Below are 26,960 nucleotides of genomic sequence, written 5' to 3' on the forward strand. Positions count from 1 at the left end.
CTGTGGCCTATAGAGAGCTAAGCTGATTCTACAGATGAGGTTAAACAACGAAAGTTAAATGATTTGGTTGCGTTCAAACAACCATCAAGTAGTTGAATCAAAATTTAAACCTGTGTCTTCTGACTCCAAGGCCAATGGTATCTCCAATGATTGCACAGCTGCTGTCACAAACTGACAAAAGTTGGCTGATGAAACAGCCATTTTTACAGTGTTTGAAGAAGCGGAAAACTCAGATTAAATGGATATGCTCTGTGTACCATCCAGCTTTCCTCACTAAAATAATCTCCTTCCCAGGAGGCCATGTAGAACTCAGGACTGTAAGTGCTGAAATAAAGGCATCAAACACATGGATTATGATTTTATGTCACCTGGAGTAAAAGAAAACAATGAATCCACATATAAAAAATGTTCATTAATACATTGTGGATGAATGTCTGCATCAAGCTGATGCATGCTGTCAAATCCAAGGAGATTTGAGTCACAAATTTAACAAATGAATCTTCTCCTTAAAGGATTATACATTACTATGATAAAAAACAGATATGCTAACATCACCCAAAAAGTATAGGTATGTGTCTCCAAGTAAATAATAAATGAGAGAAATGACAAAATAGCTCAAAACAAAGTTAGCAGGCCGGGCGCGGTGGCTCAAGCCTGTAATCCCAGCACTTTGGGAGGCCGAGGCGGGTGGATCACGAGGTCGAGAGATCGAGACCATCCTGGTCAACGTGGTGAAACCCCGTCTCTACTAAAAATACAAAAAAAATTAGCTGAGCATGGTGGTGCGTGCCTGTAGTCCCAGCTACTCAGGAGGCTGAGGCAGGAGAATTGCTTGAACCCAGGAGGCGGAGGTTGCGGTGAGCCGAGATCGTGCCATTGCACTCCAGCCTGGGTAACAAGAGTGACACTCTGTCTCAAAAAAAAAAAAAAAAAAAAAAAAAAAACAAAGTTAGCAAGTGAAATACAATTTATAAGGCACGTCCATATAAGAACTGGCACAGAATAACTGCAGAGCCAAGAAGTATACACTGCAAAAGATATCAATGCACCGCAGAAAACAACAGAGGCCAAATGAGAAGAATAGAGAAAGAACACTTAAGGGGTCTGGAACTAGAATTTTCGTGGCAGGCTGAGGGAACAAGAGGCATTTAAGGTGAACTTCTGGATAAGAAAAGAAAATGGGAGGCTGAGGGAGGATATTGCAGGAACAGTATGAGGGGATGAGCAATGATATGAAAATCAAAAAGCGGCCAGGCACGGTGGCTCACATCTGTAATCCCAGCACTCTGGGAGGCCAAGGCGGGTGCATCACCTGAGGTCAGTGTTCCGAGACCAGCCTGGCCAATGGGGTGAAACCCCCTCTCTACCAAAAACACAAAAATTAGCTGGGCCTGGTCGTGCATGACTGTAGTCCCAGCTACTGGGGAGGCTGAGGTGGGAGAATCACTTGAACCTGGGAGGCAGAGGTTGCAGTGAACCAAGACGGCACCACTGCACTCCAGCCTGGGTGACAGTGGGACTCTGTCTCGAAAAAAAAAAATCAAAAAGCACGAGAGAGAAAGAGTCACAAGGAAAGGAGACTGGGAGGGGAGTCAAGACCGCCAGGATGGGGCCAGCCACAGGGAACTGCCATGCCTGGGTCTGGATCTCACCCTTCAGACCAGGGAACCCCAAACTTGGTTGCTTACTATTAGTAAAAAAAATTTTTTTTGAGATGGAGTCTTGCTACATCATCCAGGCTGGAGGACAGTGGCATGATCTTGGCTCACTGCAACCTCCACTTCCTGGGTTCAAGCAATTATCCCTCCTCAGCCTCCTGAGTAGCTGGGACTACAGTCATGCACCACCATATCCAGATTATTTAGTAGAGATAGGGTTTCACCTTGTTGGCCAGGCTGGACTTGAACTCCTGACCTTAAGTGATCCGCCTACCTTGGCCTCCCAAAGTGCTAGGATTATAGGCGTGAGCCACCGCAACCAACCTCTAATAGTAAAATATTTTTTAACACATCACCAATATATGTACATTAATTTATTAAAGTATGTATATTCATAAATCATAAATAGGTAGTCTCACTCAAAAGCATACAGTATAAAAACATGCTAAAAATAGAAAATAGAAAAGAATGAGATTAAAAACATATAAAAGAAGTTATAAGAATCTCTTCCAACTGGATGCAGTGGCTCATGCCTGTAATCCCAACACTTTGGGAGGCCAAGGCAGGCAGATCACCTGAGGTCAGGTGTTCAAGACCAGCCTGGCTAACATGGTGAAACCCCATTTCTACTAAAAATACAAAAAATTAGCCAGGCATGGTGGCACGCACCTGTAATCCCAGCTACTTGGGAAGCTGAAGGAGAATCCATTGAACCCAGAAGGTGGAGGTTGCAGTGAGCCAAAATCACACCATTGCACTCCAGCATGGGCAACAAGAGCGAAACTGTCTAAAAAGAAAAAAATTTCTTCCACACCCTAGCAATTCATCTTGCATACTCACCACTGCAAACTATACCATGGGGAAACTGTACAGACTTTTGAGCAGGGATGGGGCCTGATGAAAGGAATGCTTAGGGAATGGTACATCTGGCAAAGGATTGCAGGAGGCCAGAAATCATACTTTTTACAGCTAATGCTTCCATAGCACCTACTATGTGTCAAGCACTGCTCTAAGCATTCTCTGTACAGTGTTATGTTTATTCTTGCAACAATCCTGTGAGATAGGCACTTTTACCATCCCCACATTACTGACAGGTAACAAGGTATTCACCCAAAGTCACAGAGGTACTAAGTGAAACGAGAAGAAAAGAAAGAAACAGCAATAACACAAGCCTAAGATGCATCAAGGCCTAAAATAGAATTGAAGTCGTAGAAAAACAAAAAAGAAAGAACTTATGGGGCTTAGCACCCCATTAGATGTTATTTTAAAAGAAAAGGAGAGGAAATAAATACCATTCTGAGGTTTCAGGATTTCAAGATGAGTAGGAAGGTGATGAAGGTGTAGAGATGCTACATCAGGGGAATCAGATGCTAATGGGAATCATAAAATGTTATTTCATTACCAAATCCTTTAACTCTCCTGGGGCATTTTGCAAACATGTTATCAAATAGTCAAATATAAATAACAGGGGAGAGAGTAAGGAGAAAGACTACTAGATGCAAACCACAGAAAGCAGGGGATACTCTGAGGTTAGCATGGATGGATGATGAATATTCAAGAGGCCAACTTCCTTTACCATCCATCAAGGGCGGCAGGTGCTGCAGCCATGGCTATAGGCACAATAAGAAGTAGCTCCAGGGATGTCTGAGCTCTTCAGGGAAGCGAAATTTCTACCCTGTTCTAAGGAAGGGAGTCCTATAGGTGACAGAAAGATAGATTAGTGGATCATCCATATATTTTTGATGGAATCTGTCCAAAAAGGTAATATAATGTCACTGAAGATAGCAAAATGGAGTCAGCAAACCAAGGTGAATGTTATAAAAAGAAAATCCATGGGTCAGACAGAGAAAAGGCCAAATGACCTCTTCAGTCCCTCTCAACTCTAATATTCCAGGATGCTACACAGCCTTCTAGAATACACTCATGAGAAGGAGGAAGCTCTCTACCTATAGGTTTGTTATGTTTATGATTCACCTGTTTACAAACAAAAACACCAGTTACTCTCTGGGTTATTCATTGTGTGTCCTCAGAAGGTAAGAACTTGACTTCTGTAACTCATCCTTCATTCTGCCGTGTGGACAGAGACTTTATAAAAAGGCATTTGATGATAATAACCAGGGACTAGTCAAACACTGAACTAACTGCTCAAGAACCACCTGGCATCATCTTCCTGTACAAGGAGCAGGAAAACGGCAAGGAGATAGCTCAGAGTACAGGTGCTGGAAAAAGTCATACCACACTTCTTTCCATACAGCATATGCCATGCTGCTCCTCCAGCAGGCCTCTGATATGGTTTGACTGTGTCCTCACCCAAATCTCATTTTGAACTGCAATCCCCATAATCCCCACGTGTTGTGGGAGGGACCCAGTGCAGGGTAAATGAATCATGGGGTTGGTTTCCCCCATGCTGTTCTCATGATAGTGAGTTCTCATGAAATCTGATATTTTTGTAAGTGTCTGTCATTTCTGTTACTGGCTCTCATTCTCTCTCCTGCCGCCCTGTGAAGGGGTGCCTTCTGTCATGATTGTCAGTAGCCATGCGGAACCGTGAGTCAATGAAACCTCTTTTCTTTATAAATTACCCAGTTTCAGGTATTTCTTCATAGTAGCATCAGAATAGACTAATACAGCCTCCATACTAGCTCCCTCTGTCCCCAGCTATCTCTACTACCCTGACCCCATTCATCTCATCAACTCCTACTCACTCTTCAACTATGCTGACTACTCAACTCAGATCAGGTTCCCCTGTACAACAATCTTAGAGGACCATGTTCCTCATCTTGGAGCACTTACCTCAGTTTATAAATGCACACTCATTAGGACTGTTCAATAAATGGCTCTCCCCTCTTCCAGAGAGCCAGCTCCATGACACTATGGACCAGCTATTTCACTCATTCTTGTGTCCTATAATAATGCCCAACACAAAGTAGGCACTCAATAAATATCTGTTGCCTGAATGAACAATTGAATAAATGAATCCAACCACCTCCCTACCAATCAATCTACCTATCTCTTGCTCACCACTACTGAACACTACTATTCACTGGCTCCATAATCTTGAGCAAACTACTCAAAATCTCTAAGTCTTATGTGCAGAATGAAAATAAAAGCATCTCCCTTGTAGCATTGCTGCAAGGATACTTCTCTATGAAGCATATGGCACATACTAGTAAATGGCCATTATTACTATTATTCTCTCAAACTGAACAACACAGTTGTTAATAAATCTTTATTAAAGATTTCCATGGTTCCACACAGAGTTTCTACCACTTGTCAAATTTTCCCAGCTAATTCCTACCTACCAAAGTCTTAGGGTCAATGCCTCTAATGATAATCAAAGAAGAGAAAGAACATTGAAAGCTGTATCACAGAATTTTTATTATTTTTTTTTTAAGATTCAAGCATAGTGGCTTGCACATCAGAAGCTTCTAATGTACCCGACAAAACAAATTAATTTAAGGTAGGAAAAAGAAGAAAGTGAAAGGGAACAATGGAGAAGAAAGATGGAGCAAGATGAGTTGGAAAAGAGGAGAGGAGAGGAAACTTTAATTCAAGACTCCTAAGACCTGAATTAGGATTCAGGTCTAATCCTGGCTTCCCTTCTAGGCTGCATGGCCTTGAACAGGTCCCTTCTCCTCTAGGGGCCTAGTTTTCCCATCTATAAAATAAGAGGACTGGAATAGATGATCTCTTGGATACCTCCCTGATCTATACTTTAATTATGCTGCCTAAAAATCTTCAGTGTTAAAATGAGTGATATATAATTTTATTGTCACCTTTGGAATATTTAGTCTGACCACTGTCTGAGAATAAAGCATCCACTCTAATATCAAAGACTACTCAAATAGTTCCTAGTATAAATAAAAATTAAAAGTTGACTGTATAGTTTGTTATTTTTTAGTAAAACGTCACAAGTTTCCAAAGTTATATCACAAACAATATCATATAAGAAAATATTTGGAATTTTTTTAAGTTAATACAGAAATAAAATTTCCAAATATGGGCTGCCTAACTAAAAAGGGGAGAAAAGCCTGAAAAGAGAATGAACAAAAGTTGAGGGGTTGGGGAGAATTTATTTATTGAGAGCTGACTCTGCATAAAACTGCTTTAGGCATTATCATTGTTACATAATTTAATCAACCCTGAATCATTATTGTGAATCCCATTTTACAGATTAAGAAATAGACCACAGAGGTTAAATGACTTGCCCAAGATCATAGCTAGTAAGTGGCACAGCTCCAATAATAATGGTAAAAATAATTGCTAATATTTTGAGGGCTATTTCATGCTAAACTCTTCATATGGGTTATCCCTTTTAATCCGCAGAAATACCCTGAGTAGGCATTGTAATCCTCAAATTACAGATGAAAATATTAATGCATAGAGAGAGGTTATATCTCTGGCTCAGAGCCAGCAACTCTGAGTGGCAAAGCTAGGATGGGACCCAGAGGCCTGGTGGCAGAGTTAGTGCCCTCAGTCATTGTCCTACAGAGGATGCACAGGTCTGTCTGACCTCAGCTTCACTTTTCACTTGGTCATACCGGCTCTTCAAAAGTGAACATTTGCAAGGACTTCCTGAGGTTGTTCAGAGTCACAGGGACACACACGTGGGCTGGAGGCACAGAGAGAGCCCAGCTGATGAGTGAGAGAGTGAGCTTCATCCATCCTTGACCTATATGGCAAAGGTCAGATTCCCAAAACATAGAAATATTCCACACAGCTGCTCCATTTTCACCACTGACTTTATTAGCTACCAAATTGAAGGCAGCAGTGATAGAAGTGAAGATAGACTGCACCCTGAGGAACACCAAGACTGACTGCAGGACTATCCACAAAACGCCGGTTGGGGTTTCCCAGAGAAAAGGAAGAAGGAGTCAGGCTGGTTTCTTCTTCCAGGATAGGCAAGAACATGGCAAGAAGCCCCAGTACTAGTTTGTTCAGTAGCTCCCTTGCCTCTCTGAAAGCACCTATATTCTCTCAATGTTGGATGACCGCTCCTTTGTCATAAGCATGTTCAACTTCCTCCCTACTGGGCCTTAGGGCCATGCTCTGCCCCCAGCCCACAATGCTCATCAGCCTGTAACACCTGTCAGCCTGCAATGCTGATTAATCTGCTTGTCCCACTTACGGAATCCTACTCCCCCTTCAGGGCCTAACTCAAATGCTGCTTCCTCCCTAAAGCAGCCTATCAACCCTTGGACAGAATAAGCCATCTCTTCCTTTAGGAGCCACTGGCATGGTGATTGTACCTCTGTTTCAACAATTATTCTATCCCTACAAACATAGGGCTCTTTGACTGCATATCTTAGCTTGCCCACTAAAGGGTGAAGAACGATAATCTTTTCTTATTCTCTCTGTTTTCCCCACAGCACCTAATACAAGGCCTGACTCAGAGCAGGTGCTCAGTGTTTGCCGAAGGAAAAAAAAGTAATAGATATTATCCTTACCACCAAGGACATCAGAGATCATCTAATCCTACTCTCCAAAGAGAAAAAGAAAAAAAAAAAAAAACTAAGGAAAACAAATAATTTTCCAGGTCACACACCCTATATAGATAGAAAGAGATCCAGGCATTCACAATACTGAACAAATAGTTATTGAGTACTTTCTATATGCCAGGTGTTGTCCTAGGTACTAGGGGCTACTGCACTGAACAAAACACATAAAACTTAATCCTAGCATTTTGTAGGCAAAAGTGAAAGGATCACTTGAGCCTTGAATTTGATCACTTGAGTTTGAGACCAACCTGGGCAACATGGCAAGATCCTGTATCCACAAACAATTTTTTTAAAAATTAGCTGAATAGGTAGTGCACACCTGTAGTCCTAGCTATTCCAGAGGCCGAGGTGGAAAGACTGCTTAAGCCTAGGGATTTGAGGTTGCAGTGAGCTATGATCATTCTACTGCACTTCAGCCTGAGTGACAAAGCAAGACCCTGTCTCTAATCAAAAAGAGAGAGAGAGATAGATAGAGAGAGAGAGAGAGAGAGAGAAAACTCCCTCTCATGATGGAGCTTAAATCTAATGAGGGGAAAGACAACAGAAACAACAAAATTACCTATGGCAATGACTTTAATTGCTATAGAGAAATATAAAGTAGGGAAAGGAGACAGGCAGAGCTGGGAGGGGGCAGAGATGGAGGCCCAGCACCAGTGTCCAGCTCCCAACTTCCTTTCTGGGCTTCTCCTCTGCAGCACACCACCTTTCCTAAATGAAGAACCTTAAACTTACAAGTCCCAGTCAACTCAAACAGAGTCAATGAAACTTTCTCAAGCTACCTCTCAAGACTGTGATGAAAAGGCAGGCAATAAACATAAATGCACTTTGTAAACTCTAAATGCAGTTGTTAATAACATTATGATGATCACTCTCTAAAGCGAGTTTGCAAAGAACCATCATGAGAGGCTGGACCATGAGTCCCTGCTCTGAGATGTGCCAGCTGAGAGCTTGGTTTTCTGTTCCTCCAGGGGTCCAGCAGCACATCACACTGCTAGTTACACCTAGAAGCTACTTGGCAACCTGAGAAAAATCCCTGATTGAGGCCAGTGATTCTACAGATGTTTCCCAACTCATTTCACATTCAAACTCTAAAGCTTCTTCACACACTTTTAGATTCTTATTAATAACATTTTTAAATGCAGATTACTGCCTAATCTTAGCTGCATAATTAAAAAATAATTTTGCTTTTCTCCCTCCCAGCAAGAAAGGAAACTATACCCCAGGGCTTCTGCAGCTAAGAATCACACCCTACAGAAAAGCTAGTAGGAGGCTGGAGGGCAAGGGTGGATGTGTGGAGAGGTGAGGGAGGGTAGTTGAAGCCAAGTGGCAACTACCTTGGTTTTAAACAAAATGAAAATGAAAATGAAAATGAGGCTGAAAGAGGAGAATGATCTGCCCAAGAACATAATATGCTCTGGTAAAGCCAGAACTAGGATCCCAATTTGCTGCTTCCCAATAAACTCTATCTACTGCCTGGTGGGGACAGGAAAGAAGGACAACAAGCTGCAAGCCCTTGGAGGGTGGGTATGATGTCTGTGTGATTCTCTTGATACAAAGAGCAGAACACTATTCATCTGGAGAAACAGTTATAGGTTTTGGATTCTCAAGAGGATTATGGGAATAAGATTAAAAGTTCTTTACATTCAATTCATCCTCACAAACCATCTGAGCTAGAAGAAACCTCAGAGAACTTTTTACTCAATCATATGCTTGTAACTGGGTAAAGTGTGGCCCAAAAGGAAAGTAACTTAACTACCCAAGGTCAAATAGTGAGTTAGAAATAAGACTAAACTTGAACCCAGGCCATCCTGACTTCTAGTACATCTTGTCCACAGCTTCTTAGAGAGTATAGGCATACTTCACTTTCTTGCACTTCACAGATAACTGTGGGGTTTTGTTTCTTTCTTTCTTTACAAATTGAAGGTTGTGGCAACCCCGAGTCAAGCAAGTCTACTGGCGCCATTTTTTGAATAGCATGTGTTCTGTGTGACATTTTGGTAATTCTTGCAATATTTCAGACTTTTCATTATTACCATTATATCTGTTATGGTTATCTGTAATCATGATAATCGATGTTACTACTGCAATTATTTTGGGGCATCATGAATGATGCCCATATAATACTAACTGCAAACTTAATCGATAAATGTACTTTCTGGCTGCTCCACTGACCAGCCCTTCTCCCATCTCTCTCCCTCTCCTCAGGCCTCCCTATTCCCAGAAACACAACAATATTGAAATTAGGCCAATTAATAACCCCACCATGGACTCTAAGTAATCAAGTGAAAGGAAGAATCATACATCTCTCACTTTAAATCAAAAGCTATAAAGGATTAAGCTTAGGGAGGAAGCCATGTCAAACACCAGATAGGCTAAAAAACTAGGCCTTTTGCACTAGTTAAACAAGTGTGAATGCAAAGGAAAAGTTCTTGAATGAAACTGAAAGTGCTACTCTAGTGGACACACTAATGGTAAGAAAGCAAAATGGCCTTATTGCTGATATAGAGAAAGTTCTAGCCATCTGAATAAAGGGTGAAACCATCCACAACATTCTCTCAAGCCAAAGCCTAATCCACAGCAAGGCCCTAACTCTCTTCCATTGTGGGAAGGCTCAAAGAGGTGAGGAAGCTGCAGAAAAAAAGTTGGAAGCTAGCAGAGGTTGGTTCATAAGATTTAAGAAAAGAAGCTGTCTCCAAAAAAGTGCAAGGTGAAACAGCAAGTGCTGATGGAGAAGCTGCAGCAAGTTATCTAGAAAATCTGGCTAAGAAAATTGATAAAGGTAGCTACACTACACAACAGCTTTTCAATGTAGACCAAATAGTCTTCTATGGGAAGAAGATGCTATCTAGGGCTGGTGCAGCTGGTGACTTTAAGTTGAAGCCAATTCTCATGCACCATTCCAAAAATCCTAGGGCACTTAAGAATTATGTTCAGTGTACTCTGTCTGTGCTCTAGAAATGGAACAACAAAGCCTGAATGGTAGCACATCTGTTTATAGCATGGTTTACTGAATATTTTAAGCCAACTGTTGAGACCTACTGCTCAGAAAAGAGTCCTTCCAAAATGTTACTGCTCATTGACCAAGCCCCTGGTCACCCAAGAGCTCTGATAGAGATGTACAAGGAGATTAATATGTTTTCATGCCTGCTAATACAACATCCATCCTGCAGTCCAAGGATTAAGGAGTCATTTTGTCTTCCAAGTCTTATTATTTCCGAAATACATTTTGTAAAGCTATAGCTTCTATAGATAGTGATTCCTCTGATGGATATGGGCAAAGTTATTTAAAATCTTCTGGAAAGGATTCATCTTTCTAGATGCCTTTAAGAACATTCATGATTCAGGGGAAGAGGTCAAATAACATTAACAGGAGTTGGGAAGAAGTTGATTCCAACCCTCATGGATGATTTTGAGGAGTTCAAAACTTCAGTGGAAGAAGTAACTGCAGATGTGGTAGAAACAGTAATACAACTAGAATTTTAAGTGCCTAAAGATGTGACTGGGTTGCTACAATCTCATGACCAAATTTGTAAGGTTGAGGAGTTGCTTCTTATGGATGGCAAAGAAAGTGATTTACTGTGATGGAATCTACTCCTGGTGAAGATCCTTAAACACTGTTGAAATGGCAACAAAAGGCAAACTATTACATAAACTTAGTTGGCAAAGCAGCAGCAGGGTTTGAGAGAACTGACTTTAAATTTGAAAGGCATTCTACTATGAATAAATGCTATCAAACAGCATTGCATGCTATAGAGAAATCTTGTGAAAGGAAGAGTTCTATCGATGTGGTAAATTTCACTATTGTCTCATTTAAAGAAATTGTCACAGCCACTCCAATCTTCAGCAACCACAACCCTAATCAGTCAGCAGCCATCAACATCAAGGCAAGACATTCCTGTAAAAGGCCACCAGCAAAAAGATCACAACTCACTGAAGGCTCAGATGATTGCATTTTTAGCCACAAAATATGTTTTAATTAAAGTATGTACACTGTTTTATAGACACAATGTTATTGTGCATTTAATAGACCACAGTATAGTATAACACAACTTGTATATGCACTGGAAAAACAAAAAAATTGTGTGACTCACTTTATTGGATATTTGCTTTATTGCTATAGTCTGGAACTGAACCTGCAATAATTCCAAGGTATGCCTGTACCAGCCAACTTCTCTAAGCTTCCTTTGCCACCTACCTCACCTAATTATCAAGGGCTTCCTGGGCTCCTTGGTAGGGAAGAGCAGACAGGTGAGCTCCCCACGATTCTTCACTGCCTCCATTCCAGGGATGGCTTTTGGGAGGTCCAAGGGCTGGGTAATGAGAGAAACAGCCTTTCTTCATCTCCTCCAGATCCTCCTCTCCCTATCTGGAACATCCCTAATCCTGTACATCACCTTCAGGTTTTGTCCAGTGCAAAATCATCAGCAGTTTCCATCTCTGTGAAGTTAAAAAAAAAAAAAAAGGAAAGAAAAAAGGCCAAGCACTGCACCCAGCTGTTGATGAGGCCGTGTTTTCCACTGATGACAATGACTCACAGTACCCAAGCTGAAGGCTAAACCTGGGAATGCGACTTGGGAGAGTCAGCACAGCCAAGGGAAAGCCGCAGTTCCCAAGCACGCCTAAACCTGCAGAGAGGAACTGCTTGAGTTCCCTTGGTAAAAATCCCAGCACTTGGCCATGGGAACACAGCTCCCCCTGCAGACCACCCTAAGGTCCCACAGGAGCAGGACCAGGGACAGACCGTACACTGGAGCCAGCAAATTCTGCAAAGTCCATTCACTGCCTTGTATCAAAGCTGTTATGTTAGAAAGCCAGGACCCCACCTCTGAAACCCCAAGACATTCCACAACACCCTAGAAATACTATTTGCATCCTTGGCTTCTAACGAGAAACTAGCTTTGGGGAAATGGGAAGCTCAGACCAAGATCTCCAATAGAGGAGACAAAGGTTGGCCCCAATCTTTGGGTGAGCAATTCACCCAGAGGCAGGAGCAGGAAAGGGAAGGAGCCTATCCTAGGATCCCAACTTGTGGTCAATCAGTGAGATCACCTTGGTACATAACTTTAGACAGTGCCTGTCAAATGACTTTAACCCCATCCCTGGGAAACTGTCTCAGGTTCTTCAAGAGAGATTAGTATAAAAGATCTACTGGGGTCCTAATAGAGCTAAACTCAGTGATAGGAAAACACTCTCCCATCCCCATATTTGAGAACTCTACAAGGGCAAAACTGAGCAGTGGGCATAGTCAGGAGGATATCAGTGGAGATAATGACCACTCCACTGTCAGTGGTTTGGGGATGGCACTTGCATTGAGCAGTGGCAATAATAAGCATCACCGAAGGAGGCCACTGAGAAGAACGTATTATGTTCAAGGACCCACCAGAAAAGGGAAGATAATCAGGAGACTTAGAGTCCCAGTAATTTCAAAGTAGGGGGTTGGGAGAGGTTTGGGGTTAAAGTCTACCGTCAAGGCTGGTAGACGGTGTGACAAACGCTGCAGTTATATTCAAATGACTTCTCCGGAGGTCCGTGGTCCCACGGTATGGAAAAGGAGGGGTTGCCAGGACAGACCCAGGGTGGGATGGCCACCTTTCCCTTCTACATCTACTAATCTCCCTCCTGCTCTACTCCCTGCTCCCATCTGTCCCTCAGGCCCCAGAATACAAACACCCTCTGTTAGCAGCTCACCTGCCAAGAACCTCCAAGTCACCAATGTGACCTTTTGTAAAAACTTGACACAGTTTAAGATTATCTTTCAGAGTGCCCACACTTAGTCCCATCAGAGACAATTACCACCAAAGCTACAGTACTTTCCTTGGAGAGGCGGACTTTTCCATGGCCAGGGCCTGGGAGAGGCATCTGCTACTTAGGATTTTTCATATCATAGGCGCAGCTCCAACCAAATCAGCAAAGCACTGTTACTATGGACCATCTGCCAGGACCCGGAAACAGCCCTGTTACATAAAGGGGCTAGTATAATGAAATTTATTAAACTGGATTCTTCCTCCACAAAGAAACCAAAGTCTCTCATGAAAGGGCTGATGTGGGGCAGAGGAGGGGCCCTAGACAAGGGACCCATTGGGTTCTAATCCTGGCTGGTTCTGCTACCTGTTAACTGTGGGACCATGAGGACAAATCATCTCTCGCTGGGCTTCTGTCTTCCCAAATTTCAAACAAGGATAAAATTGTCCCTTCTAAGATGAAAATTCCACAATTTACTACTGTTTTCACCAAAATGGCAAAAAGAAAAGAAATGTTACCTTGATATTAATTGGTATTATAACATTTTAGAATGTTACCACCCTAAAAAAGAACACTGCTCTCTTATTTGTGGGCTTAATGGAGAGAAGGAGTGAATAGAGTCACTGATTCTGGGGCTTGCTAAGGAAGAAAGTGCACAGAAGAAAAAACTAATGGCTAGAAGCTTCTATCAGCTCAGGAAGGAGAGGCCCAAGCAAAATTCAAAGTAGGTATATGGCTGGGAAGCAGTACTATTGATGGCTCCTGTCTATGCACACAGTAACTTTCCAGCTTACAAAGTGCTTTCCATGATCTTATTTGAACCTCACAACACTTGAACCTCACAACACCCCCAGAGTTGACAAGATGATGTTGACCTGCATTTCACATTGAGCAAAGCAAGGCGAGTACCTAGGTAGAGTAAGCCTACGTCCCTTCATGTAACTTCAGTTTCCTCATATGTAAAATGGCAGTGAGCCTCACTTGGCAAAATTTGTATATGGACTAAATAAACGATGTTTGTAAAGCCCTGGCAAAATGCCTAGCACACATGTGCCCTTGATAAATGTGAGTGACCACTTTACTCACACACCTCCATCTCCTCAGGAAGGTATAAAGAGAAGCCCCAAAGCTGCTCATTTTTAGGCCTCTAAAAATGCTTCAAGATGAAAGGTAGCATGATGGTTTCCTAAATGGCCTTCCATATGACCCATGACAGCTTTCCAGAACAAAGGCCAATAAACCAGATGACTTCAGTCCCACCCATCTCCCCATCTCATAGATTCTCATAATCACCTGGGATCCCATAAGAATTCAGAGTACCTCAAATTCAGCCACAGAGATGAGAACTGAAGCAGAAAGCAAGCATAAGCCCTCAACAGAGGAGCCTGCAAGAGCAACCCCGAGTCAGGGTCTCTCCTTTCATTATGTTTCTCACACACCCCTGCCCCTCACAGAAACCTCCAGCTGCTCCTCCACTGCTCACAGAGTAATGCCTCAACAAGGACCCATTCTCATTATACCTAAAAGTTTCCAGTCTCTTTTCATCTGGCCCAGGTCAAGCAAACTACACTACAGAGCACTTCCCACTTCTATGGATTTTTTTGCAGTGTTCTTCTGTTTGGAACGCCCTCCCCTCACTTCTGCCTATACAACAAATATTTGCTGAACAAATGAGTGAAGAAATAAAGGAAGGAACTGTGAATGAGTAAATGATATAAGAAACCCTGGTGACGCAGACAAATTAGGAATTAAAGTTCTCATTTTACAGGTGAGGAAGTTCAGGCCCAGTGATTTGCACAGTATCACACAGCCAACAAGTAGCCAAATTAGAACTTAAACCCAGCTCTTCAGGGTTCTTTTGGCCACATTAAGCTTCCTCCTAAGGTGAAAAGTCACTCTTGGATTAGGCAAGAGTTGATTCCTCCAGTATTCCTCAGAATGGGCTCCTTTTACCTTAGCACACATTGAGAGCACTTTAAGGTACTGGTTGTCACTATGATATATATATTTTTTAAGACAGTCTCACTCTGTCGCCCAGGCTGGAGTGCAGTGGCATGATCTCGGCTCACTGCAACCTCCACCTCCCGGGTTCAAGTGATTCTCCTGCCTCCCGAGTAGCTGGGACTACAGGTGTAGTCCACACCCAGCTAATTTTGGTATTTTTTGTTTTGTTTTGTTTTGTTTTTAGTAGAGATGAGGTTTCACCATATTGGCCAGGCTGGACTTGAACTTCTGACCTCAGGTGATCTGCCCGCCTTGTCATCCCAAGGGCTGGGACTACAGGAGGAGTGAGCCACTGCACCCAGCCGTCACTATGATTATTGAGAGCACCATGGGACAGGCAAGGTCCCCTGAGAAAGGGCAAGCAGAGTGCAATCTGTCAAGGACCTAAAAATGATGGCAAAATTACAAGCCAGTAACTCAATGCTCACTTTTAGAGAGCTCCTAGAACATGCCAATCTCCATCAGGAAAGAGTAAGATTCTTTGAATGGAAACTGAGTTCTCTACCAAGGACCTCACCCTTCCAGAACCATCTGGTGAGCTTGCAACATGGCTGATCACCCCACCCACTATGGACAGATGGGGAAGCCAAGGTCCTAAGGCAGGCCTTGCAGATAGACAGGAGCAAAGCTGGTCTTAAAACCCTGGGGCATTAGGCATCGCTGTCAGCCTCAGAGAGCTGAGGCTCTCTAGCCTGGGCTTCTCCAAGAAGGTAGGAAGACAGCAGGGCCAGCCATAATCTATGTCTCCTGAACACCACCATTGGAAATGGCATTGCTTCCATGTTCAAAAGTTCTAGCCATTCCATGCCACAAGCACTTGAGTCTCTCCTCTATACTGAGAGAAATCCAGGGGTGAATAAAGCAGATCAAGTCCCTAACCTTATGGGCTCACATTCAATTAGGAGAGAATGATGACAAATAAGTAAACAAATAATGACACTATGATTTCAGGCAGTGAAAACCACTATAATGAAAAATAATGCAGTGAAGGGAATAGAGTGTAAGAAGTAACATTTGGACAAGAACCAATGGAAGCGAGGCAGTAGCTATGTAGGAATTACAGAGATGAGCATTCATGGAAGAAGGAACTGCTAGAACACAGGCACAGAGGGGAAAGGTATTTAACCATTTATCAGCGGGCTTTTCACCACCAGCCACCACTCTCTAACCTGCTCCATAAATACCCGCCCTTTCCTGCTTCAAAGGCCTCCTCCCTCTAACAGTTCACCACAACTCCCCCACAAGTTTCTCCAGGAAAGAGAGACAAAATATGTTACCCCTGCCTAAAGCCTAGAGGGCCGCGACAGACTGAATGTTTGGGTCCTCATCAAATTCGTATGTTGAAATCCTCACCCCTAATATGATGGAGATGAGGCCTGTGGGAGGTGATTAGGTCATGAGGGTAGGACTGTCATGAATGGGATTAGCGCCCTTATAAAAGAAACCCAGAGAGTTCCTTTACTACTTCTGCCATGGGAGGCACAGCAAGAAGGTGGGAGTCTTGTGAACCAGGAGGCAGGCCATCAGACACCAAATCTACTGGCACTTTGATTAGGACTTTCCAGCCTCCAGAACTATGGGACATAGGTTTCTACTGTTTATAAGCCACCTAGTACTTGGTATAGCAGCCTGAATGAACTAAGATAGTCACTTGCTACATTTCCAGTAAGGTCACCTTGAGGGGAAGTAGCATGATGAAATAAAGTAAGTATGAGCTTTGATATCAAACACAGCAGGATTCAAGTGTCTTCTTTGCTTTATAACTAGCTATGTTACTTTAGATAAGCCACTTAGCCTCTCTGAGCCTCAGTCCTCACCTAGATTGACAGGAAATGAACCCTACCTTAAGGGGCTATAGGAGTATTATTACCCTTATGTTGCAGAGCAGTACCTGGCTGAGTACCTAGTACATAGTAAGTACTTCGCAAACACTGGCTCCCTGCCCAACCCTGATCCCCTTGGAAATTTAAAAAAAAAAAAAAAGTTCTTATTCAACTAATTGTACTAACTTATGTCTTCAGCATGCCTCTGTAAGGCCCTGGGCCTGCCCATCGTTGGGTATAGGGCTTAAGAGATGACCCCTAATTCCATCCATTGCACAGCGTGATGGGAAGCCTTGGCCCAGAAAACTGAGGAGGATAACCGGACAGGGTAGAGGCGAGCAGAAAAGACATGCGCATTGCATTTGCTGTGAGTGAGAAGAGACCAGGCCCTTGAAGAAATCGAGAAGGCAGACAGTTAACTGCCACTGCCAGGGCCTGTCTCACAGCTGGCTCACTGACCCTTGTCCCCTGGATCTCCATGGGGCAGCCAGCTAGAGGTCAGACCAATCTCAGTTCCTTTTAAGAGCAAGGACTATCAGCTATTAACTCAGGGTGCGACCTTAAGCAGGCCCTTTTCCCTTTCTGGAGCTAAGTTCTCTCATCCATACAAAAAGGGGGAGGGCCTGGGTGACCTCTAGGGGCCCCTTCAGCTCTGACCTAGCTAATTCCAGATAATGACCCTACAGGCCTCATCTCAAGGCTGTCGGGCTGCCTACTGCTGCCATCTGGTGGCCCTGCAGGCCCAGCCCCTTGTCAAATGTATCCACTTCAGAGGGTGACTCTTCCTTCTACTTCAGGTGCACACACACTACTCTTCTCTCGACCACAGATCAATGGGTATTCACTGCCAAACACAAAATCCAAATATAACAACAAAACTTCATCTCTCTAGCAGAGATGATACAACTGCAGCTGAGAGCATGACCTCCCTTCTCAAAGAGAGAAGGTAATCTGCACAAGGTCACAGAGCTGCCTGGCTTCCAGGCCAGTACACGATTTCACTTTACCACAACGTTTAGGGCTGGTGGGTACCTGCAAACCAATAATAAAGTCAGCCTAGAGCCAAGGAACAAAGCTGTTTGAAGTGGGGGAAAAAACTGACAAGATTCCTTGCAAACCTCAAGAAATGGTAAGGCATGGCACGTGAACACGCTAAGCACTGCTTGCAGAAATTAACTGGAAATACAAACTTGGGGTACACAATGTATCTCCCTAATCTTGGAAGTCATCATTCATAAGAACACCTGCAGGGTCTTCCATAAACCAGGCTTCAAGCCACCACCACAGTCTGGATCCTAGACCAGGCAGATCACCAAATAGTGGGGAAGACACCTCGGTTAGGTAGCATCGTCTGTTTGTGTGTGCTTCCCCCGGACAGACAGCAGCTCCTTGGAGCAGGGTTATATCTTTTCTTCTCTGTCTCCAGGCCTCTTGACACCTGGCCAGAGGAACTCAGTGACTACAAGTATACAAGTAGATCCTGTAGGTTTCTGCACAACATGGGACCTGTCTATTCTTTGTGGACTCAACTGATCACACCCTTGGCTCTGTCTGCAGCCTTCCTTTATAGTGTAGACCCTGAAAAAACACAGTGTGTGACTTTAACTAGGTCGCTTACTTTCTCTGGCCTCTGTCATCTCACATCTGCAGCATACTGGGGTTTTACTGGATAATCTTCAAAGTCCTTTTAATTCTAAAATGCTAGAATTTGAAACCCCCAGGCAAATCAAGGCTAGTCTTCACCTGCAGACACAGCACTAAAAATGGGAAAAGGGAAAGTAATCAAACAATGCTTCCCTCTAGTGGTTCAATGCTGTCATTATACCCTACCTGCTCAGCACCCCATCACTAAACTTCTACTCCATTTCACCCTGAAATAAGCCTGCAGCCAGCAAAGCCCAACCGCAGGGGAGCCGGAGAGAAAACAAGGAGGCCAGACTCAAGGAGCCAAAGAGGCTTCTTAGTTCCACAATAGTGGAATAATTATCCATCTTTAGGAACAAATATACTTTACAATTCAAAGGACCTTTTGTGACCTCCAACTCCCGTCTTCAGATGAGGAAATTGAGGCTTCAGGGATGTTCAGGAGGGACTTACCCAAAGTCACAAAGCTGACTCATGACTGAGCCAAAAATAGATGACTGCTTTCCTGCCTCCTGCTAAAGCATCTTGCCTCTCTTCCATGCGACCTCCCATTTGAGGCCCGTGCAAGTGACCTGTCAAGGACATATTAACAGGAGTAGATGGCAAAGGAGCTAGTCTCTTGCACTGAGGGGTAAGTGATTTTATTCATTAACTTTAAAATAGTATTTACAGGATATATAATCACATTGAGAATATTCAAAATTCAGCATCGAAAACAAAATTCACTCATAATCCCACCAATCAAAAATAATATTCTGGCCCATTTCCTTCCAGTCTTTTCTATACAAACATTTTTCTTTCAACAAATTAGAAGTTTCAGTATGGTTCATCTATTCTTTTCACTTACTATACTATGAGCATATTCTGTCATTAAATATCCTTCTGAAACATTCTATTTGATGATAATATAATATTCTAACATTTGGTTCTGCCATAATTTGTTTAACCAATCTCTCTTCAATTTCATTTGCTGCCATATCTTTGTTTTTGTCATTATAAATTAGGCTGCAGCAAATGGTATTATACTTAATCTTTGAATACACCTATGACTATTTCTTTAAGTCAGTTTTATTTTTTATATGATAGAATTTCAGAGCTGGAACGACCTTAAAGATCATTATGTCAGTGTATTGCCCAGATGGAAGAAAGGGGGCCAGAGACTTTACTGTCTTGCCAGAGGACAAAGAGAAAGCAAGAGAACCAAGTCAACCCCTCTATCTATTAAAAAGTGACCTTCCCAAAGCCCAACCACAATTTCACACCCTTCCCTGACCAACCTCACCCACACTGACTTCTCCTTCCCCTGAAATCCTAGAGCCTGCAGTGTCTGGGCCACTCCTTTGGCCCTTGGCCACATTCTTTTTATTCTTATACTAAATATTTAATTGTTCATCCAACCACAAGTTTCTTAAAGGTGGTTCTGGATTTTATATTCCCCTGTATTCTATAGCATAGGGCTATATGCCTATAGGGAAGCATTCCACAAATATCTGCTAAAGGACTAAAGATGTCTATGAATTTCCTTCCAATGGCTTGCTGAAATGTAGTATCGCTGACAAAAGTTGGGAAAAGACGCTTCTTTGAAGAGTAAAAGAAGTTTAGCTGATGAGTTAGAGCTCTCTGAGAAACACAGGATCTGGAATTAGAATAGCAGGCTTGAGGACAAAAGATGGGATTCAAGTTTTAGCTCTGTCCATCTACGTGAAACGGGGTACTGCCATTAACCAATTAGGGACTCATCTGTGAAGCAAGGATAATAATACTCATCTTGCCAACTTCATATGAAAATATGGATGTGAAAGTACTTTATAGTGATAAAGGTGGTCTGTGAAGGTTATTATTGCTGTTGCATTCTCATAAATGGAAATGCAGCTGCTTCTGTGAATCCCACAATGGCTTCCTGACCCTCACTTCTCAGGCACCATTTCCCAGTTTCTACTCCACACACATATCCTTAAAGGAATCTATGGCTACACGCTATGAGTAAGAATCAGTTTTCTTGAAGTAGAAGTTTTCTTTTTATCTCTTTGAGATAAGGTCTCTCTCTGTCACCCAGGCTGGAGTGCAGTGGCGCAATCTTGGCTTACTGCAACCTCCAGCTGCTAGGCTCAAGCCATCCTCCTGCCTCAGCCTCCCAAGTAGCTGGGACCATAGGCATGCACCACCACACCCAGCTAATTTTTTTTATTATTTTTTTGTAGAGACAGGCTTTTACCATATTGCTCAGGCTGATCTCAAACTCCTAGGCTCAAGAGATCCACCTGCCTCAGCCTCCCCAAGGGTTGGAATTACAGATGTGAGCCACCATGCCTAGCCAAAGCAGAACTTCTTATACAGAAGGAACTATCATTCCTGGTTCAGGTCCCTGCATTTGACTACTTAAGTTGTCCACACTTCCTCATCATCTCTGGAAAGAACGTAACAAGGCAGAAATAGCACTGTACTGAGAGTCATGAGACTTGATTGAGTTCTGGTCCTAGCTCCTTCACCCACTTATTGTGCCTCCCCTATTTAGCCCTCAGTTTTCACATTGCTAAATTGAGGAAGTAAGGCCAGATGATCTCTAAGAGTTTCCATCCATTACTGACAGTCTAAGGATTCTAGGATAAAAACTCATGACTTTAATAATAATCAAAAAGTATTTCAAAATAAGCCTTTGGGCTCAGTTTGACTTTCACCCATTGGGTTTTCAAAGTCCTAAAGCACAAGCATCCTTAGTTCCAAAGCACTTGCTTTAAATAGAGCCCATGAGGTCAGAATCTCCCTGAGCTTGGTTGAAGTTTCATGATATATGGTCCCAAAGAAGGTGGAGTAATGTACACTGTCACCCTATTCTGAAAAGGATCTTGGCCCCAAAACAGAAAAATCAGCATTAGGTATATTTATAAACTCAGTTTAGTGTGAATCAATGGCTGGCTTGAATTTCACTAATGCTTAGACATCAAATGCAGTAAAATATTTCTTAGGCTGTGACATTTGAAAGAGTGGCTAACAGCTAGTCCCTTTCACGTGTACTATATAATTCCCCTCCTTAGGAAAATAAAATAAAAAAATCTCAATCTAAATGATATAACCACAAATCAAGAGGACAGAGTGGAAGGCGGAAAATTTCACTGGAAAGCAGGACTCTATTTCTAGCTTAAATGTTGCCATAAAGTCACTTTCTCTCCTCTTGGTTTCAGCTTTTTTCATTTGCAAAGTGGGGAAGTTGCTTCTTCCATCGCTGATTCTCTAAAACTTCCAAGACTCTTGGGCTTTTTAAGGTGACACTGAAGAAAGTAAAGAATGTCAAAGAACTCTGTATTTGTTCTCACTTTGTCAATCCACGTCCCTTATAAGACCACAAGGTTACTGTGGGATGCTGTATGATTCAGGGAAAGCTTCCAGCATCCCAAAAGCAACCAGATTGTAGACATTCTGACCAACTCCACATTAAGGTTTAGATCTTGTATAAAACATTCTCTTTGAAATTCTAATATATCACTTAGCATTTGTAAGCACTGATCTTTCTGCACTCTTCAGGAGAGTCCTGAATCAACTTGTTACCCATCCAGAGACATTCATATCCAGCCCCATAGAGACCTCTGACATAAAGAGATTAAATGGAACATGTGATCTCCAGAGAGCTGAAGAGTTTCCAAAAAAGTAGTGGAAGCTAATGGGTCTTAAAAAGACATGAGCCCAGCCCTGTGCTGGATGCTTTAATACATCATCTCTTTCAATCCTCATATTAGGTCAGCAGTTATTTCCTCATTTTCCCAATAAGGAAATAAGTTTAAAGAAGGTGAGTTTTTTCATTTGTCCAACATGTCTTAGGTAGGCAAAAGCAAATACGGCTCTTGCCCTCATGGAGCTTACAGTCTAGTAGGAAGGAAATTAGTCAAAGAATGTTACCAAAAAATAACACAAAAGAGAGGTTTATGGTGCTATGAGAATAGAAAAAAGGGAAAAGTAGCTAGTCAGCAATGTCAAGAGACATTGAGGAGGAGAGGAGGAGAGGCCTAAGTTGAGGGTTAAGATTTAAAAAAAAAAAAAAAAAAGGATTTAACTAAGTCAAAATGAAGAGTGGCCAAATAGAGGAAATAGAAATGAATGATACCTTCAAGGGACCAAGCAAAGGCCTGAGTGCACATCGGATAGGGATCAAGAACCAGCATGGTGAGAAATTGGACTGGAAAGGTGAGCAGAGAGCAGATCACACAGGACCTATAGGACCACTAAGGATTATATTTGTATCATAAGAGCAACAGGAAGCCATCTGAATGTGACAAACTGGGTTTGAAAAGATCTTTCAACTGCAGTGTGGAGAATGGGTTGGAAGGGAGAGGGAGTGTATTAGTCCATTCTCACATTGCTATAAAGAACAGTTAAGACGGGGTAATTGATAAAGGGAAGAAGTTTAATTGGCTTATGGTTCTGTAGGCTGTACAGGAAGCACAGCTCCAGCATTAGCTTCTGGGGAGACCTCTGGAAGCATACAATCATGGTGGAAGGGGAAGTGGGAGCATGCATACCATCTGGCAAGAGCAGAAGCAAGACAGTGAGGGGGGAAATGCTACACACTTTTAAACAATCAGATCTCATGAGAACTCTCTCATAGTGGCAAGGACAGTACCAAGAAGAATTGTACTAAACTATTCATGAGACATCTACCCACAATCAGTAGGTCAACAGAGCTAAGATTCAAGCCTTGGTCTATCTGACTTCAAAGCCCAGGTTTTTCTCTACTGTGCCCTTTATTTATTCATTCAGCCCTTAGTTACGGACCATCTGTTACATCATGATCCAATCACCTCCCACCAGGCCCCACCTCCAACACTGGGGATTACATTTCAATATGAGATTTGGGTGGGGACACGCATCCAAATTATATCAAGGGGTAAATATGGGAAGACCAGAACACCAGTTAGAGGCTACTGCAGCCTTCAGTTAAGAGGTGACAACGGGCTGAACTATGGTGGCGACAAAGGAGACAGAGAGAGGTGGAGCTGCCCACAGTCACACAGTCAGTAGGTTAACAGAACTAAGATTCAAGCTTTGGCCTATTTGACTTCAAAGCCCAGGTTTTTCTCTACTTTGCCATTTATTTATTCATTCAGCATTTAGTTAATGACCATCTGTTATGTACCAGGCCTGTGCCAGATGCTGAGGATATGGCCATGAACAAAACAGATACTGCTCTTGTGTAATTTACAGTCTAGACATTAAACAAATAAGAATATAAAGAGATGTATACAATTACAAATTGGGATGAGTACCATGAATTTTAGTAGGTAATATTACCAATTAAACTACAAAAATCTTCCAAACTGTTGATAATACGAAAAAGCCACTTGCCTATTGCATGCAAGTAAAAGACTTTAGGAAACTTTGCTTGTCAGAGTTTGATATTGAGTATGGCATCCCTGGCCAGCTCATGAGCTTTGAGGCTAGTAGTCTCAAGGTCGCATTAACCCTGTGGAAATAGAAGTCTTTCTAAAAGCAACTAATAACTCTTTAATTTACTTACATAACTCAATCTCAGGCAATCATCACTTATATATGTATTTAAAATAGTTGGGATCTTTCACAGATTCATTCATTTGAACATCACAGCAGCCCCGTGTAGAATGCAGGCAGGTTTTAATATCAGACTTCAGGGTTGAGGAAACTGAGGCCTAGACAGGTAAAGTGACTTAATCAAGGTCACCAAACTAGGAAGGCACCCAGATCCAACTCTCACCAGAAGCACCTCCAGTCAGGAAACCATGAATCTCAGATGAGACAGCTGCAGGTCACTGAGCCTGGATAAAGTCACCCAGGAGTCCCATGAAGTTCCTGAGAACAATGATCAGGGACATTAAGCAGCTTGGGAAAGGTTTCTAGAATGCAGCACCACAAGCCTGAGACACAGGTACCCTTGCCAACTCTCCCAGATTAGAACAGGTTCTCTTGGACTCCTTCCAAGTGCCTCTGACTAACAGAGAAAAGTATTTTTCCATCACAAACACTGCAGGCAGGCATCAGACTCCTGAGAGGAGAGGGCAGAGAACACATCCCAAATTTCCATACAGACAATCTGTAAAGTTATTCTGATACCATGTGAACTGCCCTAGCTAAGCACCTACCACTGGGGATGTCCAGTATTGAGCAGCGTTTCTCAATCTTGACACTATTAACATTTGCTATAGTGACACTATATCACATTTGTTAATCTTTGTTATAGGGCGCTGCTCTTGCATTGTAGGACGTTTAACAGCATCCCTGGCCTCTGCCCAATAGATGCCAGTAGTATCTGCGCATAAACTCTTTTTTAAATTAATATCACACAACTAATGCCTCCTAGAATGAGACTGAGAGCAGCCTCTGGACTGATGTGGCCTGCAAGTACATCCCAGGAACAATTCACCACTGGAGCTTGTGAAAACAACTAGAGTCAAATAACTCCTTGTTCCACTAATGAGCTGCTTCTGACCCTGTGAGAAAAATCTTATGCCCATTAATGTGAGCAGCTGAGTCTGATTAAATAGAAGCCCTGGGTGTTTCTTCTCAATGACACTGTGCCAGAGCACAGGCTTCCACCGCTGCTAGAAGGAACACAAAACTGGTGAATCAAATAACAGGAAACTCTCATTTACCCAAAATTCAGTACAAAAACAAGGACACTCAAATATCCCAGATTTAACCACTCTGGACTTAGGATAAAGGAGAAAGTGGCAATGTACAAAAACATGCAATCTGAATTAACAAGATAATTAAATCACTGAAACATTACCAAAAAAATCATGCTCTCGAAAGGAGAGAGAAACCTGAAGCTGAGCTCCAGAGCAGCTGGGGTGACTCAGACAGTGTCAGAGACATGGGTGCCAACCTCCCATCCCAGGGGCTGGGCTGCTGGCCCAGATGTGGGAATCACATCAGTTATAATGCTTCAAAGCTAAAATCAAAGAAGCAACATCTTTATACCTTTCATTAGTCAACTACCTAACTAGTTAAAGGGTTTGCTGACAGATTCAACCAATTCACCACCATTCGGTACTAAATGTATTTTAATATACTGCAATTCTTTGAAGACTGACTAACCATGAAACGCCTACCTGTGAATACCCAATCACTCAAGACTACCGCTAATTTCTATGCGACTTTTGCCTGTTGTACTTAGCTCTATTGTTGCACATCTCATATTGAAATGTAGTAAAATTTCATTACAGATCTATCACCCCTAGTGGACAGTGGACTCCTTAAAGGCAAGATTTACATCTAGTACAAGGTATAGTACACGAAAAGACCCTCACCATTTGTAAGATGGATGGATGATAAAGTTTTCCATCTCTATATTCTTAGACTTACACCTATCTACATATTCTAGTGGGAAGATATGGCCCATGTCTTTTCTCCTCCATTTCTCCAAGGCTTAAGACATTGCTCAATAGGTGCCTAATAAACATTAAACTATTTGGTCGGACTCCAGAATTCAAAGAGACAAAGAAGCTTTCTGTTCATGAACATCTAAGGCCCAGGAAAGAGGTCAGAAATCCTAGCTATCGACCCTGTCCTGTATGCATTTGTGTATGTGTAGTCTCTTTTAACTGTAAAGAGTTTAATACAGGACAACAAGCACACTCTGTAATAAGCAGTTGAAATACAGAAGTGAGCAAGAGTAATCTTGTGGCTTCCTGCACGGAGCTTATTGTCTGAAACAAAAGACAGATATGAACAATTGCACACACACATACAAAACCTAGCTACTATGCTCAGTGAGTCTCTTTAGGAAAAGGTTCCATAGATAAGCCCAATCTTCAAGCAATCTGAATCTCTTTGAGGAAAGTGATGACCCTCCTAATGAATGACACACTTTCCTAAAAGCATCCTCTAAAGCAGTAATATGGAAAGTTTATTATACATCTCTGTTATACAGCCCTCTATTTCAAAATGATCATGAAATGTTTTAAAAGACCAATTAAAAGCATCATAGATATGAATGCCCATAAGTCTACATTTTTGTATAGAAATGTATAGTATGTGTGACTTACCAAGGATAGCTGAAGCTGACCTGAAAACCTGCAAAAACTGGAAACTCCTGAAATAAGAGTCACTAGGTATTTGGGAGTCTAGAGATGTGTGTGCAGCTAGCAAGCAGGACAGAGGTAGGCAAGAGGACTCCTGAGGACCCCTGAAGTTCAGAATACTTTGACATGATAACAGATCTTGGGAATTTCAAATTGGCTGAGGAACTCTGTGAAAATCAGCAGGCAGGAAGGCAGAGATGAATAGAGGCCATGAAAAAACAAGATCTGAGGACAAAATCAAGAATACGAAGACCAGGAAAGAACTGCCCCAAGGGAAAGAAACAAATGAAGATTCAAGAAAAGATGAAGATGCCAAAAGCTGTATGGCATGATAAAGATCCGAGGGAATATATGAGATGTCTGAACCAATACACGTAGTTTACTAGGGTCAATAAAAGTTTAAATCAGAATACCATGCCAGCTATGAATCACAATAATGCTCCTGCCTCAATCTTAAGATATTTATCTTTCACTAAACATTTTCTGATGCTTTTAATTTAGACTTAGACAGAAATGCAAATAGAGTCATCTCCTCAGCTATGA

At 42.3% G+C, this 26,960-nt stretch overlaps 1 protein-coding gene across 14 annotated transcripts in view; it reads right to left on the bottom strand.

Moving 5' to 3' along the window:
• SERGEF (secretion regulating guanine nucleotide exchange factor) overlaps positions 1-26,960 on the bottom strand; it is a 232,384-nt gene that overhangs the window by 181,954 nt on the left and 23,470 nt on the right. The gene's annotated exons all lie outside the window — the stretch shown is intronic.

This window comes from Saimiri boliviensis, chromosome 6 (genome assembly GCF_048565385.1).
Source record: "Saimiri boliviensis isolate mSaiBol1 chromosome 6, mSaiBol1.pri, whole genome shotgun sequence".
Lineage (NCBI taxonomy): Eukaryota > Metazoa > Chordata > Mammalia > Primates > Cebidae > Saimiri > Saimiri boliviensis.